Below are 11,496 nucleotides of genomic sequence, written 5' to 3'. Positions count from 1 at the left end.
TTAAAAAAACAAAAACAACCAGTGATGAGTGCTCATAGTCTGGTGATGGGAGTGGACATAATAAGGTTATTGCCCCTCTTAGCTCCCAAGGTGTCTGTAGAGAGTCGAGGGAGCACAGAAAATGAAGAGGGCTTTCTAAGTTACAGCAAACCAGAAAACCTGGAGGCCATGCCTACCCGTTCCCTCCCAGCCCCAGGCAGGCTGGGATTTGGAATTCACTGCCGATATATGGAACAGAGACTGGCAGGACCCATGGGTGTGGAGTTGGGGGAGCGACTGAGGGTTAGTGTCTACTGGGAGGCTGAGGCTTCTCCTTCCTCACATTACCTCACAAATTCTGCTGTTTGGTTTGGGCTGGGGGCTCCCCAAGAGTTGTGTCCAGGAGAGCTGACTGGGCTCTCTCCCTCCTCTTTCACTTCCTCACTAGAGAGAGAGAGATGCTGCATACTTGGGGTCCCTGGAATCCTTACGAAGGTCCCCTGGGGAGGTGGGGTGGCATAAAGAGGTGAATGTCTCTCCTGGCCACTCCCTCTGATGCAGAGGGGAGACATTTGGCACTGTGTCTCGTGCAAAGACCACTGGGTCTGACCTTTGAACTTTCCAGTTGAATGACCTAGGGAAAGTCACATAACTTCTGTGGGTGACCCTCAGTTTACCTGTTTGGTAACGGAGGTTAACACCCATTCCCATAAGTTTTACTTGGGTAAAAACAGGACCAGGTGTGGGGGCGTCTTTCTACCAAGCCATTTAGCTGGAGCAAACTGCCCTCCCATGAACCACTCTGGGTGAGTTTTGGGGATCGTGGGAAGCAGAGATGATCTAGCATGCTAGAGAAGAGGACGGTGTTTATTTTCCTAAGGCAGGAGAAGGTGGGTTTTAGCAAACACAGCCTGACAGAGCTTCATCAATGCTCAGCGGATTCTAAGCAGATCACTGGTATTTGAAGCGAAAAACTGAGAAAAATGAGGTCCTGCCTGGGGGCCAGCAGGCACTCAACAGGCACTCCTAGGCCAAGTGTCCTCCTCTCCTCCCCCAGGGGTTGCATTGGATCACTGGGGTTTTGTGAGGTCTTTGGCGGCACTCCTGGTGTCTCTGGGCCCAGGACACATGGGCCATGTGACACTACAGTGGTGGGTACAAAGTTCAGTAGTTGTCCCCAGAGATATCTATGAGCAAGCCGAGGAGGGCCCTGGGCTGTCCCACTGGGTTCTGTCCTTAGTCCTGACTGTTATAATGTGTGTTTTTTGGTGTGTGTGTATTTTTTTTTAATTTAAAACATATTTTTATTGATTTCAGAGAGGAAGGGATGGGGAGAGAGATAGAAACATCAATGATGAGAATCATTGATCGGCTGCCTCCTGCACGCCCCCTACTGGGGATTGAGCTTGCAACCCAGGCATGTGCCCTGACCAAGAACTATCCGGTTTTTAAACTTTTCACAATCTGCAGCGTGTTCATTCAGCATAACTGGAAGCACATCAGCTGAGGCTCGAGGCCAGAGCGTTGAGAAGGAAAGCAGCTGCAGGAAATATGCACGGCAGATGCGTTTCTCAAACATTCAAAACCCTGCAAAACAATGTGTTTTTTGGAGATACGTGCATACGTAGTAAAAATATTGTTGAAAGGCAAAATAATGATAACAGTCACAGAGCACCGTGATTCTGTCTGGGGAGGAAGAGGAGATGCAAGGGGGATGGAGTGGCACACCACTGTGTGTAATAGAATTCTTTATTGATAAAGGACGTGAAGGACTAGAAAATAAATTCATAGGGTGGGGCATCTTAAGTGTCTGAAGAGGTCTAGGGTAAAAGGGCCCAGACTTTTCTTATGTGGATCCAGGAAACGGAGCCAGGGTGATGGGTGGAAAGGATGGGGCCCAGATGCCAGCCCAAAGGAAACAGTTGCAAGACTTGTCTCTGAACAGAGCAGGCTGCCACCAGATGAGGGAATGCTGTTACTGGGGCGCAGGCTGGCTGCCCGCTCTAGGCTGACTCATTTTTGGAGCTGTCCTAGTGGATCTTGGTGGCTTCTTCAATCCTGGGGACTCCAACAATTTAGGAATGAGCAACACATTTTGACCCCAGGGTCTGTCCCTCTTCTGTCCTCCCTGGAGAGCTGCAGTTCCTGCCCTGAATTATTGCCAGAGGGTTCTTTGGGCCAAAACAAAAGGCCTGGGAATTAATTCCAGAAAGAACTTGCTTGCATTGTGGGATCAAAGAGAAGTGGAGTGGGATAAGGGAGAGGGAGAGGCAGCGTGCTCTCTACCACCAGCCTCTCCCTGCCCAAGTAACAGAGGGACCCAGAACCGAGGCTGGGGCCAAGGAGGCAGACCAATCTGCCCCAGCCTGGGCCATCGAAGGGGAAGCGCCCACCAGAGCCTTTTGTTGGCTGTGATGTCTCAAGAAGGCACTAGGTGGAGCCATGACACCAGGACACCTCCGCCTCACCTATGGGATTTGGGGGTCAAGCTGTTTTCCTGCTGGGAGTCCAATGTCCAGGGGGACCCACTAGGAGGGAATGTGAGGAGGATTAGAGGCAAGGAAAGTCTGAGGAGATTGGAAGAAGGGAATCTGTGTGGGGGAGGGGGGTTGGGGGGCGCCCAGGACAGCTGGGGGGAAGGGGTGGTAAATTTATCTTCTGAGCTGGTGGCATTAAAAATAACCAGAGCCCTGAGTAACCCAAGCTCCCAGCTTTCTATGTTGGGGTGGAGGCCACCCGTGGGGACTAGAAGAGCCGAGTGATGCGGAAGCAGAGGGTGGGACTACAGTGGCCCCCCCCTCCTCCCCTCCTGCCTGGGGCTAGTGCATCAGGGCCTGGGCCTGCTGGTGGGCTGGCTGGAGAGAGGGGGCAAGGAGGGAAGGAGGAGTGAGCAGGAGCCAGGCAGGAACAATGCTGGCTTCCAGCCAGGCGACTGAGGAGAGAGGAGGGAAGGGAGAGAATGAGGGGCGGAGAAAAGAAAAAGAAAAGAAAGGTGACAGAGCTGGAGAAAGCGCCCCACCTGGTGCAACACGCTCCTCCCCTTCCTGGTCCCTGAAGCCACTTGAGGAAAGGGGCCTTTCTTCTGGGTTCAGTTCTCCTGCGGAGCTAAAGTTACAGCAGGAGGCAATGAAGTTAGCCCTCAGCAAGGACTTTCCGGAGGAATGGGAGGAAGGGCACCATGGGAAGGTCGTGGGAGGGTGGGTTCCCTCCTTCTCTGGTAAGTCCTGGGACTCGCACATGCTCTTGCCCTGAGACAGGCTGCCAGACAGGATGACCTCACTCTCCCGTCTGTGTTCCTACGGTTCCTTGGCTGGCTTCTGAGTCCAGCTTCGATGACGGGACAATTACAGGAAAGTTTTGCTGAAAGATTTAGCCTCTGTACACAGCGATGAGGAAAGGGGCTGGAGCTGAGGCTGAGCAGCCCGACGGCAGAGACTGGTGATGGTAAGAGAGGGCCCTCCTGGACACCGTGTCCCACAGAGCTGGCTGTGCAGGTCCTGTCCTGGCTCTGGAACGGAGGAGAGGTGTGGGGCGACATGCCTGGCACATGATAGGAGCTCTGTGACTGGTGACTATTTCCTCACTGGATGGAAGAACAGATGGAAGCTCTGTGTCAGGGACTGCACTGGCCCCGCTCACCACAGTGTTTGGCACATAATCGATGCTCTGTCAACGTTAGTCAAGGGAATAAAAGCTGCCCCTCTGCCCAGGGCCGGGCCCAGGGCCAGGTCCTGCCTTTATAGGCACCCCCAGAAGCCGTGATGACGCCTGTGCCCAGTGTGGCCAACTAGGCAGTGACCTGGCCTTGGTTCTCCTTATACTCGGACTCATACCTGTGTAGGCTGAAGTGGGTTAGGGGCTAGGAGGCTCTAGCAGGGGTGGGGATCGTCTGGCCCACAAGCCCCCATATAAGGTCTGCGAAATCATTTGGTCTGGCCCTGCCAAGGCATTAGGAGTGAGTTAATTAAATGTTTGACCAAATATAGCAGGCTAATTTTTAAGTGGATAATTTTGTGTGGCCCAAGAATGATGTTATAAATATCCAAATGGCCCCTGGCAGAAATAAGGTTCCCCACCCCTGCAAAGAATCTCCTTCAGTGTTCCTCCCCAGCTGGGTGCAGGATCCCATGCCTTAGCCCCTGCTGAAACCTTAGCTCCTAATCCCCACCTGGACCTGAAGGGCCCACACCTGTTCTGGCCTCATAACGAGAGGGCCAGAGGGGCACAGGCTGGGCCCACTCCAGGCTGAGAGATGGAAGCTAGACTGTGGGAGAACTAACATTTCTCTCCACGCTGGAAAGCCTGCTGCCCTCACTAGAGAGCAAAGGATTGGAGGGATCCAGCTGACAGCCATGTGACCATGCCAGTATGTGCGGAACTCAAGCAGCCCCTTCATGTTACCAGTGAGTTCTCTGTTCCTGCCACCTCAGTGACCCCCCCCCCAGGCAAGCCACGCCCTTTTGGGGGCCTCAGTTTCCTCTGGAACGAAGGAGAGGGATGATCCCTGAGGGCCCTTTCTTTGGGGACTCTGTTCTCTGGTCTCAGGATTCCCAGCTTCTAATGTCCCACGTGGGATGGCCAGAAGGGAGGCTCGTTGCTGAGGACTGAGAACGCGTCAGGCTGCTCCAGCTTCAGTCACCTGCTTGAATCCCAGCCTGGCTTGTCACACCTGCTCACTCCAAGGGGTGGAGGTAGGAGCTGAGGTCTGAGTCCAGTCTCCTCTGGGCACCCCCAGATCTCCCCTGATGGCTGCCAGGGTTGCCCTCCTTTCTGCCTTTGGACCTTCGCTGCTCCCTGCAAGTGGCTGGAGCCCTGGCCAACCCTGCAAGTGGTTGGGAGAGCCTGGCCAACCCTATGGCAGGCTGGGACAGGAACAAGGAGCAGTCTGAGGTTTCTGGGGCACTGGGCAGAGGCAGAGGTCAGGCAGCCACGAGGAAGCAGAAGAATGGAGGATCTGGCCCTTTAAAGTCCCTTCTAGTTGGAGGGGTCGGTGGCTGCAGCTCCAGGGGATGAGAAAGGGACCAGAATGCCCTGGGAAATGAATGATGGTTCCAGAGGAGTCCATAGACTGGGGTTAAGTGGGGTCAACTCTGTCTCCCCCTCCCCCTTCAGTGCCAGTGACTGTGCAGGGGGCTGACCCTGCTGTGGGAGCCACTGTCAGAGCGCTGCGGGGAGCCAGGGGGCAGGCTGGGAGGGGCAGAGGGGGGCAGGCCATGCAGACCAATGTGAGACAAATGGAGGTGGGGATGGACACCCAGGGGAAAGCCAAGGAACAGACGTCTCCTCTGAGAACTGATCCTCCAGTGGGAATGGGCTGGGCAAGGGACTCTGGAGGGTCCAAGTGTCACTGGAAGAGAAGAAGGGGCTTGGAGACTTCCTGGGGACTGGAGCTCCTCAGGGTCCCTCTGTAAGATACAAAGCCCTCAGAGGCAGGGGAGGGAGGCAGGGGAGACCAAGGCAACAGCAAGGGGTGTGCCCGGGGCCAGAGGAAGGTGGTGCTGGACAGGGGAGAGATGTGAGGAAGGAGCAAGGCCTCGGTGGGCCTCGAGTGGGGAACCCTGGCAGCCCTGGGTAGGGGCGGGGGTGTTGTTGGCCTGCCAGGTTTCTGCCACTGCCTGGGAAGAGCCCAGCCCAGAGATCCTTATCCAGGGCAGAAACAGAACTGGTTTCTCTACTGGCAGCTGGCAGTGCCATGGGGCCAGGGGCAGGAAGAAGCCAAGAGGTCAGGAGGGCAGTGGCAGGCCTGAAGGAGAGGTGGGAGGACCTGACAGGGGACCCTGACCAGCACTCAGACAATAGTCTCAACCACCGCTGCTGGGGCCACTGTAGGCACTGTGTTTGTGTCTTAGTTGCACATGACTGATTCACTTTCCTTATTTATTGATTTTAGAGAGAGGACGAGAGAGAGATTTGTTGTTCCATTCATTTATGCAGTCATTGGTTGATTCTTATATGTGCCCTGACTGGGCATCAAACCCACAACTTTGGCGCATTGGGAGGACGCTCTGATCCACTTTCTATATAGACTAAGTGACCGCCCCCCGCCCCCCAGGTCCCTCCTGTCCCTCTACTCTGTCCCCCATCTTTCTCAGGTATGGCTGGCCCAGCCAGGAGAAATACCTGGTTGGACTCCGCTCCTCCTCTCCTCCCCTCCTCCCCATTCCCCCCTGAGGCTCTCCCCCATCCCCCACTAACTCTGGGAGGCTCCGGAGGTCACCGTGGGGAGGGAAAAGGAAGCCAACAAGAGGTGGGGGACCCTAGAGGACTCGTCTCAGAGCCTGCTCCCTTTCACCTCCTACATTCCCTCCTCCTCCCACCACAAAGGGCCTGCCGGTCCCATCCATCTTGTGCCTGTGGAGGTCCTGAGGCAGCCTTTTGTAGGGACCTGGGGTCAGAGGGCCTGACCAGCAGACCCCCTCTCCTCTGACCCCGCACCCCGGGGCCCTTTCTTTCCCCCTCCTCCACTCCTCTCTGGTCTGGGTCTCCTCCCCCTCCCCGCCACTAACTTTCTCCCCGTGTCTCCTCCCCCGGTCTCTCCCTCTGCATCTCTCTCTCTCCCTGTCTCTGCCCAGATTTCTGCTAGGTCCTCCCATGTGGCTCCCTGTAACTTGGCTCTTCCTGCCACATAGAGGCATGCAATTGCCCTTGGGTTCTGGGAGCTTCAAAGCCACTCTGGCCCTGGGCTCCCCCTAGGCTTTCTCTTCTCAGGTCTCAGCTATGCCCTGAATTTCTTGGGTTTTGTTTTGGTTTTGTTTTTTTTCCGGATACAATTTTAAATTTAATTTTATTTGAATTTCACAAAAGAAAAAGAGAAGTTGATGGAATGGCTGAATTCATATCAATATTTCCTCTAGACAAACGATACTTCCCCTAAAATATCCCTTCAAGATTAAAAAAAACACACAAAACAAAAAACTGAGAACATTAAAGATTGAAGTCATGATTTTTTCCAAGGACATACTTTCATTTTTGTTTGTATAGACTGACTTCTTGCTGTGAAGGATGAGTTCGTTGGCCCAGCCACACTGGCATGAACACGCAGTTCTGAAGAGATTGAAGCCCTTCTGTACCAGTGAGTAAATGTCAGCCACTGGACTCTCCCCAGGGCTCTCCCTCTCTCCTGGCTGCCCCATCCCACCGCCAGGACCAACCCCAACCCCCATGTCCCCGGTACCCAGAGCTACAGGGGAAAGGGGACTCTGGTCCCATCTCCCAGTGCCTTCAACACCCACAACTTCGCCCCAAGCAGCTTAGTTTCCTTCTGTTTTATGTCATGGCCATCAGGTAAGGCATAGTTTGCAGAAAGTACTCAGTGTGAAAACCCTTTGAAGTCCCCTGCTCAAGGTCAGCCCTCTGGCCTTGTAAGCTTGCATGGTCCTGGATTTGGGAGAATGGAGGCCTTCTCCCAATTCTCCCAAACACACGGAGCTCCTTATGAAGTCAAGTGCACGTCTGCATCCTGGTGTGATTACCTTGCCTCCAAATGGACAACAGACACAGGCCTGTGGGTATAGAGAGGACCCCTGAGCCGGCTCCAAATGGGATGAGGCAGAAGGTGCTGGAGCCCAGGCTCAAGTGGAGGCGGCAGGAAGGGAGTGGGCTTTGCTCCGTGCCCAGGCCTGTGCCAGGTGCTCAGGGCCCAGGTCCTCTCCAATCCTAGGAGAGGTGTTTCTTTGCTCCTTTCCCTTCCCTCCTTCCCTTCCTTCCGGCTTTACTGAGCACCTGTCTGTGCCAGGCGCTGGGGTACAAAGGCAAAGCCAGCATCCCCAAGACCTCACCGCCCCGTGAGAGCATCATCAAGAAAATGGCTGTGACTGCGGTGGGTGCAGGATGCAGGGGCAGCCCCAAGGGACTCGGGGAAGATTCTCCAGTGGAGTTAAAGCCGGCTGGGACCTGAAGGCTGAGGAAGGGCTTTCCAGATGGAGGGAACTGCATGCACGAAGGCAGGGAGGCAGGAAAGAGCCCGCCTGGTCTGGGAACTGTGTGAGGGTGATGGAGCCCGGGTCCAGGAGATCTGCTGGGTGGGGTTGGGGTCCCAGAACCCACTCCCTGGACCCTCTGCCTTCTTGACCTCCTTTGCTCCCGGCTAGGAAGAGGCCCCGGCCCAGCTGCACAAACAGATGCTTTGACATTGGAGAGAGGGAGTGAGGAAGGAGGGACCCGCTGGTGTGTGTTTTGGGATTGCTTCTCAGAAATCTGCCCCTCCACCTCCTCTCCTCCTCTTCCTCCTCCTCCTCCTCCTCCTCCTCCTCCTCCTCCTCCTCCTCCTCCTCCTCTTCCTCCGACACCATGGCAACCGGGAGGCAGCTGGGGAAGCCACCTGTGAGCTGGGCTGAGGTGAGGGGGAGGTGGGCTGGGGGTAGGGACCTCTGCTCCCCCTCTCTGAGCCTCAGTTTTGGCATCTAGACTATGGGCACGGCAACCCAGTTGTGGGCTCCTGTCAACCCAGGTGCTCCAGGAAGCCCAGGCCCAGGCAGGACTCCTTAGGGGAAGGCCCGGGAGGTAAGGGCGGGGCTGGGAGGTAAGGGCAGGGCTGGGGAGTGCCCTGCATCATCCTGCAGCTGGGGGCTGGGCTAGGCAGCAGGGAGTCCCTGAGCCACATGGGCTGCGCTTCCCACCAAGCAGCCTACCCAGGTGTGCCCACTGCACTGTCACTGCTGAGGAGCCCGGGGGAGCAGGAGACAGGGCCCAGGCACAGACACAGGGATGGATCTCCTGTGAGCCCTGCAGTGAGAGGTCTAGGGGGTCTCCCCTGCCGGGGCACAGGGCTCAGCTGTTCCCAGAACCTGATCAAAGCCTCAAAAGAGGGGCAAGGAGGGGTCTATTTCCTGAGGCTGCTGCTCCGATGACTACAGACCGGCCTAAACCAACAGGAACAAGTGCTCTCCCCGTCTGGGTGCCAGAATCTGAAATCAGGATGTCTGGGGCTGTGCTCCCTGGAAGGACTCCAGGGAAGGGTCCTTCCTGCCTCCTCAGCTTCTGGGGGCTCCTGGCCACATCCCTTCAATCTTCACGCGGTCCCTCCTTCGTCCTCGCATGACTTGTCGCACGTGATCACGTGTCCTCTTGTTTTGTTTTTTTTAAAGATATATTTTATTAATTTTTTACAGAGAGGAAGAGAGAGGAGAGGGATAGAGAGCTAGAAACATCGATGAGAGAGAAATATTGATCAGCTGCCTCCTGCACACCTCCTACTGGGGATGTGGCCGCAACCAAGGTACGTGCCCTTGACCGAAATCGAACCTGGGACCTTTCAGTCCACAGGCCGACGCTCTATCCACTGAGCCAAACCGGTTTCGGCGTGTCCTCTTGGTTTTGATATTACCAGGCCTTTCTCTGTCTGAGCTCCACGCTCCTTCGTCCAGGGTGTGTGTGCTTGGAGGCACCTGTTTCCCTCAGATTCTGGCACAGACTCTCCCAGTGCCTGCTGGTGCCCCCGCCATGTTTGTCAGCCCCAACCCCAGGGCACAATCACACATGCCCCCTCCCTTGTCTTTGCCTTCCTGTCCTGGGCCTCAGTGGCCTGGGCATCTCTGCTGCCTGAGCCCTTTCACCCTCCAGTGGCTGGGTTCTGAGCTTGGACGTTAGAGAAGATTGCCCATGGAACTCGCACAGAATTTTCAGGATGTAGGCAGGGGATAGGGCTTCTTGTGCATTTTCTTCCAAACGTGCTGCTGAGTAATGAAGACCCGGGGAAGCCGAAGAGCCCAAGAGGGACTTGGGGGTGGGAAGGGAAGCTGGAGGGACTTTTCTTTCTTTTTTGAATCCTCACCTGAGGATATGTTTATTAATTTTTTTTTAGAGAGAGAGAGAGAAACATCAATGTGAGAAACATCGATCAGTTGCCTCCCCGTATGCGCCCTGACTGGGGATGGCACCCTCAACCTTTTTGGTGTACGGGGTGACATTCAAATCAACTGAGCCACCCGGCTGGGGCTGGAGGGACTTTTTCAAGGGTTGGGCCAGGCTGGATCAGATGGGTGAGGCGCCCCTCCCTGATCCAATCTGTAGGTTCAGGACAGTGATTTCCTTGTCAGCTCAGGCTGCTGGGCAAGGAAGTACTGGAGAAGCAGAGCCAAGGGGAAAGGCCCTGCCTACTGGGAGCCACTGCCTTCAGGGAGCACCCCCCTCTGATGGGGGAGACCCAGCCCCTGCCCTCTGGGATCTCCTGAGAAAGAGAAATCTGCCTCTTCTCTCTGCCTTTCTCAACATCTTGGTTCCAGAAAGAGACAAACTAGGCAGAGAAATGAGCAGGTGCTCAGAGCAAACTGGAGACAGTTCCAGCCAGGATCTGGGCAGGGGCCAGAGGGCCTGAAGAAAGGTCTCTCCAGGATGGGGAGGGAGTCGAGTTAAGGTGGGAAGGATAGGCTGGGAGCCAGCAGCCTGGATGGAGGTCCGACAGAACTGGAGTCAAGGGTAGGTGAGAAGAGAGGAGGTGATGCAGCAAAGAGATGAAGCAGGGGCATAGGCCCAGGAGTTAGGGTTCTTCTGGATTACAACAAATAGAAAACTCGCATCCAGAAAGCCCATCCTGATTTATTTTTTCCATTTCTGAAAATACTACCACTCCCCTAGTGGCCCAAGCCAGAAGCCCAGGGCCACCTTGACACCTCCCTCTCCCTCACTCCCCTCCCCTCCCATCTAATGTATCACTGAGGCTGCACCCTCCACCTCTGCGCCCCCCATCCCCTGCTGAGCATCTCACTAGCCTCCTGTTGGTTTTCCCTTCACTCCTGCTTTTCTCTGACTCCACTGGCAGCCAGAAGGACCTCTTAAAAACACAAATGTATACTCTCCCACTTTTTTGGGGGGGAGGCAACCTAATTTTTGGAGGCTTTGCTTTGGCAAGACAAAACAAAAACAAACAACCCACAAGTGGGATGCCCCCCCCCCCACATCTTTTAAAAGCCTTTCAGTGGTTTCTCATTGCACTTAGAATAAAATAAGAAATACTGTGCCCCTCAGGTCAATCCAGCTCCTGACAGCCCCAGCCGCCCTGCACTCCTCACAGGACCTCGGACAGCCCCAACCTGTCCTCAGGGCTTTACCTGCTGGGCCCTGTGCCTAGAGCACCTTTTCCCCTGCTCTGTCCCACTAGGTGCTTAAGATCCCCCTCCCCCAAATGCTTGTCTTCCAAACACCTGCTCTCCTCCATCTCCGCCCAGCCCAGTCTATCATGCTCTCTCCCTTTCTCCTTCATAGAACCTGCACAATATACAATTATTTATTGGTGCATTTATTTTTTAATTGTCTATCTTTCCCCATTAAAGGTCTGTTTCCCTCTTACAGGCCGCATGAGGGCAGAGATCTTGTCCCTTTTTTCATATCTGTGTTCCCAGCACCTAGCAGGGTACTAGCTCCTAGGAGGCACTCAGGAAGCGATAGTTGGATGAATAAATGAAAGGACCCCTCACCTCCCCCACCCCACATTCTGAGGAGACTCTGGACTCTGTCTCCCCGCCTTCCTGGCCCTGACCCTCTGCCCTCAGGTGCAGTATGTGGCCTCTCATGGGGCAG

The sequence above is a fragment of the Plecotus auritus genome (assembly GCF_963455305.1).
Source record: "Plecotus auritus genome assembly, chromosome: 12".
Classification (NCBI taxonomy): Eukaryota; Metazoa; Chordata; class Mammalia; order Chiroptera; family Vespertilionidae; genus Plecotus; species Plecotus auritus.
Note: the sequence above shows the minus strand (reverse complement) of the source record.